The sequence below is a fragment of the Lepidochelys kempii genome, chromosome 4, assembly GCF_965140285.1.
Source record: "Lepidochelys kempii isolate rLepKem1 chromosome 4, rLepKem1.hap1, whole genome shotgun sequence".
Lineage (NCBI taxonomy): Eukaryota > Metazoa > Chordata > Testudines > Cheloniidae > Lepidochelys > Lepidochelys kempii.
The window spans coordinates 73,579,991-73,586,606 of NC_136383.1; positions in this window are offsets into that span (position 1 = coordinate 73,579,991).

Below are 6,616 nucleotides of genomic sequence, written 5' to 3' on the forward strand. Positions count from 1 at the left end.
TGGAGTCCAGTATTTCTTTAATGTAACGCTGTTTATTTACAATAAATGTGAAGTCCTGTTTCAGGAATCAAAAATGAAGAGAAATTTTCTTTGCTAACAGTTTCAAGCATCTTTCCAGCCTGCATTTGTTCCCAAAATTCTCTCTCATCTTTTTATCAGAGTCATACGACCAATGGGCTGCATCTTTGGCTTCCTGGTACTTCTTTCACCTGTACAGATGCACCCAGCTCCACCAATCAATGTCCCAGCATTTGCTATTCCCGTCTGCAAGGAAAACCCTTGGTCCATGTGGTCCTGCTTCTACTCAAGCCTTACCAGGTGCCTGTATTTTGGGGGGTGCTCTTATTGCTTCTGATAGCAAAAAGTCCTGTATCCTGAAGGAAAGATGGGTGTTATACATCCAAGCTTCAGTGAGGTTTAACCTAACCCATAACAACACTAATGCATATGATTTTGCATTCATTTTCTACTGGGTAAGTAACTACACAAAGTGCAAGGCAATGATTAACTGAGCCTATAGTTTTAACTTTAACCATAATAAATATAGGAGAATGGATAGCTCATGGGACTGGCAATCTAACATAGAGCCTTTCATAGAATCATAGAAATGTAGGGTTGGAAGGGATCTCAAGAGGTCATCTGGTCCAGCCACCTGTGCTAAGGCAGGATTAAGTATACCTACACCACCCCTGACAAGTGTTTAACCTGTTCTTAAAAATTTCCAATGATGGGGATTCCACCAACTCCTTAGGTAACATATTCCAATGTTTAACTATCTTTATAATTAGAAAGTTTTTCCTAATATCTAACTTAAATGTCCTTTGCTGTGCACTAAGCCACTTACATCTTATCTGACCCTTAGCAGACATGGAGAACAATTGATCACTGCCCTCCTTATAATAACCTTTTATATATTTGAAAATTGTTATCATGTCCCACTTCAGCCTTCTTTTCTTTAGACTAAACATGCTTAATTCTTTCAATTTTTCTTCACAGGTCATGTTTTCTAAACCTCTTATTTTTTGTAGATGTCCTCTGGACAATCTCCGATTTGTTCACATCTTTCTTGAAGTATGGCACCCAAAACTGGAGACAGTATTCCAGCTGAAGTCTCATGAGTGCCAAGTACCAGTTACCTCCCATATCTTTCCTATGACACTGCTGTTAATGCATCTCAGAATGATACTTGCCTTTTTTGCAACAGCATCACACTACATTGACTCATATTCAATTTGTGATCCATTATAACTTCCAGATCCTTTTTTGCAATACTGCTGCCTAGCCAGTTATTCCCCATTTTGAATTTGTGCATTTGATTTTTTTCCTTCTTAAGTGCAGTACTCTGTACTTGTCTTTATTAAATTTCATCTTATTGATTTCAGACCAGTTCTCCATTTTGAATTCTAATCGTATTCTCCAAAGTGCTCCCAGCCTCTCCCAGTTATATAATTTTATAAGCGTACTCTCCACTCCTTCGTCCAAGTCATTAATGAAAATACTAAATAGTGCTGGACCCAGGACAGATCCTTTCAGAACCCCACTATATGCATCTTCCCACGGTTTGACAGTGAACTTTTGATAACTTCTCACCCAATTGGACTTTATGATAATTTCATCTAGACCACCTTTCCCTAGTTTGCTTATAAGACTGTCATGTGAGACTGTGTCAAAGGCATTATTAAAATGAAGATAAATCAAATTTACTGCTTTTCCCCATTCACTAAGCCAATAACCCTATCAAAAAAGGAAGGGGGTGATTTGTTCTTGACAAAACCATGCTGGCTATTATTGATCATCCTGTTATCATTTATGCACTTACAAAATGATTGTTTAATAATTTCTTCCAGTATCTTTCCAGGTGTCAAAGTTAGGCTGACTGATCTATAATTCCCCAGGTCCTCATTGTTCCCCTTTTTAAAGATAGGTACTATGTTTGCCCTTCTTCAGTCGTCTGGGACCTCATCCATCCTCGATGAGTTCTCAAAGATCATCACATAGATCTTAGATTGCTTCAGCAAGTTCCCTAAGTATCCTAGGGTGAATTTCATCAGGCCTTGCTAATTTGTGTACATCTAATTTATCTAAATATTCTTTAATCTGTCTTTTACCTATTTCACCTCCTATATTCACTGGTTTGTATATAGTCCAGGCCAGTAGTGAGTAAATGTGCTTTCTTAGGCCACAATTTTGCAAGCTGTTTCATGGGAGTGGATTCCTATGCCCTTGCAGAGCCCCTTGACCTCAGTGAGGCTAACCACAAGAATAATTCTGTCTCTGTGAAGCAGCTTGCAGGCTCAGAGTTCTTAGGGACAGGGACCATGTCTTTGGGTTTGTGCAACACCAAGTTGCAAATGCTGGTTGGAGCCTCTGGGAGCTATTGTAATATAAGGATTTAATACAGTAATAAAATTGTTAGCATCTGATACCTGTTCATTGACCTTTGTAAAATGAGTTGGTGGTCTCAATGTGTTTCTTAGGTGACACGTGACAAGATCGCAAAACACACTGGCATGAAATCTTCCTTTTCTCTGGTAGACTCAGCAGAGAGACAAAGAACTAATAGGCCATGAAGACTGATCCCTAAAAGTGGTCCCTCTAATGAAGACACATTGGAAGTGCAGAATGGAGGCATTTGTACTCCCTGAACCTCTTCTAGAGATAAATATAACCCTTCTTTTCTCTTCCACAACTATGTTGCATTTTTCCAAAAGAACAATAAAAATCATGCCATTTTTGAGTGGTAAAAAGTCCCCTAACTTCTCCCAATAAAGCTGTCTCTCTCCTCGTTAGATATAGATAGTTACAGGACCAACTGGGAAACAATTTTGAGTACATTCTCAAGCCAGTTGTAACAGCAACCAGTTGCCTCTGGATTTGTCCAAAAATAGTCTGCTGATGGAATGATTATTTGACTTTTCCTTAATAAAATCATTTTCTTGGGGTCACATGTGAGATTGAGAATTTATACATTTTTATTGGTTTGTATGTAATGTTTATATAAATCCCCCATGAGGTCGATACAAAACCACTTCCTGATTTACAAAAGAAGTAAGTCGAATGTTGATACAGCATGCAACATTTTGGTTTTTTTGATGAAAATTATTGTTGCCAACCACCTTCTTAGCCACTGTTTACTGTTTTCCTTATGATGAGCCACAAGTCCTCCTTTTCTTTTTGCAGATACAGACTAACACGGCTGCTACTCTGAAACCTGTCATTAGTAGGATGCAAATTTCCCTTTCCCTCTCATGTGATACAATATACTGTATGTAATTTTCAAGAAAGTGAGCCATGCTTCTATACCACAGGCAGTCAATAACATCTCCGAGAAGTGTAGAATCTGTCCATAGCACAAGGATTTTGAGGGTGTTTTTATCTTTATATATGTTTTTTATTTGTTTTTTAACAATTATCTCTGTTTCTAGTGTAGCATCCCCAGAGGATGGGCTGACAGTAGGCTATTTTTGCCCTTTTTACAACTTTTCTTTATAAGCAACACTACCCTTGGATAGCACAACTGAAGCAAGACTTATTTATACTACTATATTTAAACACAACAGAAAAAAAATAATATGCAAGAAATACAGAAAGTCTCAGAGAAGAAAATTGTACCTTAATACTAACTAGTCATTATAGAAAAGATAAAGTTTGTCCTTAGTACTCCAAAACTCACATGTTTATGTCTCTGGTAAACTGAACTTTCCAATGTGTTTCCAACAATTACTCAGCCTTCTAAACCAGTTGCTTTACTTCATTGGGACTCTTTAGGAACCAAAGGATACAAAGATCACCAATTCATATATTTAGAGTTCATCTCTGTATCAAAGATAAAATCCCAGGCAACCTAAAAACAAAACCCAGTCATCCCTGACTGCAGGCAAACTCTAACTAAGATTTGTCTCCAGCCTACCTCCCCATTTTAGAATTTACTTACTCAAAATATATAAGGAAGCATCCTGGTGAGTTACCATGGTGACTCCCTATGTCACTTCTATAGGGTGTTAGGCCAAAGACAAGCTTATCACACTAGCCATCTGAATTTATATCACCTAGACTTTCAAGCCTTTTACAACTTTGAAAATATCCTTAACCGGGGGGAATAATATTAATGAAAACATAACATTTGTTTTCTGAAAAATACAAAACTTGAAGTTTCTGCACAACATGCTGTTTTATACAGTACAGTAAGATCTCCTTTTTAAATTTAATTTTTATGCAGTTATTAAACTGTTGGTTCGTTAGCCTTTCAAAATCCCAGGAATTAAAAAATCTTCAATTTAATTTCTTAGTTTATTAAGTACTTCAATATTCTGGTTTGGGTATTTTTCAAAACTTAGATTGATCAACCAGTGCAGAACATCTCATTCAATAGCGTGAGTTTTAAATGGAATTGTTGAACTACAAATCTGATGTTTCGCCTCCTACACAAGTTAAGAGACACGTGTTGGACAATAATTTCCTCATAAATAAAATATTGTTAATCTTTCAGCACCTTCTTCTTCCACTCTGGATCACCAGATGGTTTATTTTCTTTCATTATCCTAGCAAATGCAACTGCTGCATTTCTTGTTAGTCTCTGATAACCTTGTGCCATGATGTACCATTTAGTCTTCTCAAACACTCACTGTCAGTGTGAACTCACACATTAATTACCTTCCTATTGTAGTATTTGCAGAAAGTTTGTTCTACAATAAAATCCTGTTTTTTTTCCAACTACTCCTCCAAGACCTCTAGTTTAACTGCAGCATTTGGCAGGTTTGATCAGTACTGGCTCATATGGGGAACAATGGGATACAGGTCTCATAATGGATCCACAGGCTCAGAAAAGTCACTAGTACTATTATTAATCACAGGAAAAGAAGACTATCATTCTGAAATAATTTCATGTGTTCACAGTTTATTTTGTTAATTCTCTTGTATTTGCCAGCATATATCTCTTGTATAGTCTCTTGTATTTGCCAGCAAAGATGCAGTGTGCAGGGCCGGCTGCTCCCCCTGCTGGTCCGTCAGCACAGTCCCTGCTGCGTGCCAGCTCTTGGCCAGCAGAGCCCCGTCTCCCGTCCCGTTTCTAGCTAGCACTGGCTGTGAGCTGCGGTGGTTGGTGAGTGCGGGCAGTCACCAGGAGGCAGCTGGTTATGTGTCGCCTCTGCTGCCCAGCCAGCAGTCCTTTATGTGCTTCCCCTCTCACTGTCCTCTCCCTGCTTTGCCCCTTTGCCCTCTCTTCCCCTAGCCCTGCTGCTCCTCCATATCCTGCCCCTCTCCCCAGCGGGGTGCATCTTGCTCCCAGCGCTGTGCAGAGAACCAGCCCCTGGTCGGAGCGCTGAGCTCTTCAGCAGCCTGGCCGGCAGGCTCCTTCCTTTTCCCACTGCCTCTGGCTGGGCTGGTGCCCCAGGAAAGCCCAAGACCCTCCGGCCTGGGGTGCTGACCAGCAAGAGCCGAGCCCTGCATGTGCCAAAGCCCTGCACAGCGCTGACATGGGGAAACCTCTCCGTCCCTCAGCTAAACTCTGGAATGGTCGTGAGGAAGGGATTTCCCACCTGTTTATGCCCTGAACCTGCAGTCTCCACAGCAGCCCCCCAGGCTGCTCCGTCCCTTTGGCACCCTCCCCTGCTGAGTCACCTCTCTGGCCAGGTTTGCTGAAGCCCCTGCAGTCAGGTTTCCTGGGCCCTGGTGCACAGTGCATCCTTACGGCTTAACCCCTTCCTGCCTGTGCTGTAGCTGGAGGCAGTTGGATTATGTCCATGGCCAACAGCAGCCTGGAGGTATTAGCTGCCTTTCAACACTGTGTGGGCAGGAAGGGACAAGCTGCTTCCAGCCACATGGGAGCAGTGTGGCGAGCAGAGAAGAGATGAGCTCTGCAAAGACACAGGCCAGGTCATCCCTTTTCCCCTCTCCTCATCCCTCGCTGCTGGAAGCAGCTTCTGTCCATTCCCTCCTGCACAGTGCTGAAAGGCTGCTGTTGGCCACATTCTAGTGTGAACAGAAATCTGGGGAGGGGGGCATGTGATCCCTGCATGTCCCCCCCACACACACACATTGCCTCAGAAAGATGCAGTGCCAGGAGAGACGGGTCCATCCTGCGGACCCAGCCAGGCATGGAGTGGGGAGAACGCCAGGCAGGGAGGGTTGGGTCAGTCAGCCCCCCCAGCCCCCTGTGTGAGAGAGGTGTATGAGATTGTGGCGGAGGGCAGGGTGTGTGTGTTACCCCTCCGTATGTGAACGCTAGAGCCTTAAAGCTAAGAAAGTAAATAAAAAGAACCCAACTACACCGTATTTCTTTTTAATGGGCTCCGTCAACTTGATGTTAATTTCAACATTTGTAGAATTGATTGCCACTGAACTTGCTTGAATACAAGTAATTTTACCAGGTGCCCCATATTCAGCATTGGAAATATGGTCACCTTAGCAAATATGCACATCGGTGATTATACTCATGTAAGCAATCCCATTGATTTGAAAGAGATTATCAGTGTAAGTCAAGTTACTTGTGTGGGAAGTTGTCTGCAGGATCACAAATGGTAGAGCAGTAGAAAACTAACAAAGTGGTAATCTTCTTATGAATCCAAACATTGACATCAGTGTCTGATAAATTGTCTCAAGAACATCCAGGCTTAGA